The sequence below is a fragment of the Penaeus monodon genome, chromosome 30 (genome assembly GCF_015228065.2).
Source record: "Penaeus monodon isolate SGIC_2016 chromosome 30, NSTDA_Pmon_1, whole genome shotgun sequence".
In the NCBI taxonomy this organism is placed as follows: Eukaryota; Metazoa; Arthropoda; class Malacostraca; order Decapoda; family Penaeidae; genus Penaeus; species Penaeus monodon.
Genome location: NC_051415.1, coordinates 38,503,694 through 38,505,145, shown reverse-complemented (window position 1 = coordinate 38,505,145; position 1,452 = coordinate 38,503,694). Strand labels below are relative to the sequence as shown.

General features: G+C 50.8%; 1 long non-coding RNA gene across 1 annotated transcript in view; it reads right to left on the bottom strand.

Annotated features, from left to right (window-relative positions):
• Positions 1 to 1,452, bottom strand: part of LOC119592332 — a 22,869-nt gene that overhangs the window by 8,995 nt on the left and 12,422 nt on the right. The gene's annotated exons all lie outside the window — the stretch shown is intronic.

The window sequence follows — 1,452 nt, the reverse complement described above, 5'->3', positions numbered from 1 at the left end:
TACTGTCCTTGAGGGTGGCTAAGTAATGAAAACAATTTAAATATCAAGCAGAAAGTGAAGAACCACAGGAAATAGGAGTGAAGGTCATATACGTTTAACTAAAAGAAAAGCAAATTGAAAACGCGATGTTTTCTTCGCCGTCGCTGAGGGACAAATGCACCAAGTTACTTTTCTTGTTCAGACTAAGCATGCCACGATTCTGCATTCACTGAACTTCTAAAACTCGTGTTCCCTTCCCCGAGCCCACCCTTGTCCCTGAGCCACCTTCGGCCTCCCTGTCCATTTCCCTTCTGTCACATTACATTTCATTTTCTCGTAATCTCCTTGCCATCGCCTGTCCACCATTTCTTCATATCTTCATTTCGTTACTAAACATGTCATGGAATAATATCGTGACCCCAGGATTGGATACAAGTGCCAAAATAAACTAGATAATAAAATCCTGCGTCTTCGATTCGATAAGTCTCCGTCTCTCCTGGCAGAATCTATTTTCATTCACATGCGATGCAAAATCCTACGCCGATTCCGGACAATTTTCCCGGTCAGTCTTTAGCCTCCGCGACGCGCCCAGGCACGCCCGCGGGGATGCGATGCTGATGGAACCTCTCGCGGCGAGCACAGGAACGCTTTGCCATTTGATGCGGGCAAAGAACTCCCAAAACTATGCCCGTGAAAATAGAATATAGCCTGGCACTGCCTCAGCTACAAGGGGAGAGCCAGCAGTTACTCGCGGGTGTCGAGGCGTCGCAGTAAGACTAAACGACTTGAATTACCGCCGGACGGGCGCTGCACGCGGGCCAGACATGTGTTAGCTTTGGCCGGGTCGGATATCGGCGAGTCGAGTATCGGATTCCACAGGGCGCTTCGAGGCACTGACTGGCCTGAAGCAGACGCCTCGCGATCAGCTGGATGCTGTCTCACGCGGGCTCTCGAGGTGGTCCTGTGCCTTCGATTTTACGGGTCGTATCGGAGCGAATGAACACGACTGACAGAAGGAAGCGAGCAAGACCGCGGTCGTTGTGGAAATACACTTGGAAAAGGCAATATGTCTGGTGCTGGAGGTAGGAAATCCACACGAGACGACGACGGGTGAATGTGTGTCTGTATAGGCGAGTGTTTATGTAAAACCTGATACGGTGACGGAGTCCAAGGGGAGTGGACTCAAGGGCGCGCGCGGAGGGCGTCTGAAGGCATACGCCTGCCTGTGGGCGTCACGAATGCTTGCCTCAAGGTTACAAAGTGAGCGAAGGGAATTATTTCATACGATAACGCATGTGTTTAGACATACCGAGCCCATACATGCACGTGCACAGGCTGTGCTGTGATCATTTTAAAAGGTGTGACCCTGGGCGCAGGTGTAGCGGTGAGACACGTGTGTCCGTGAGAGAACTAATGGAGAAATATCGCTGGCACCAAAAATCGCCTATTTTGTGGCCTGGCGCTAGACGTACC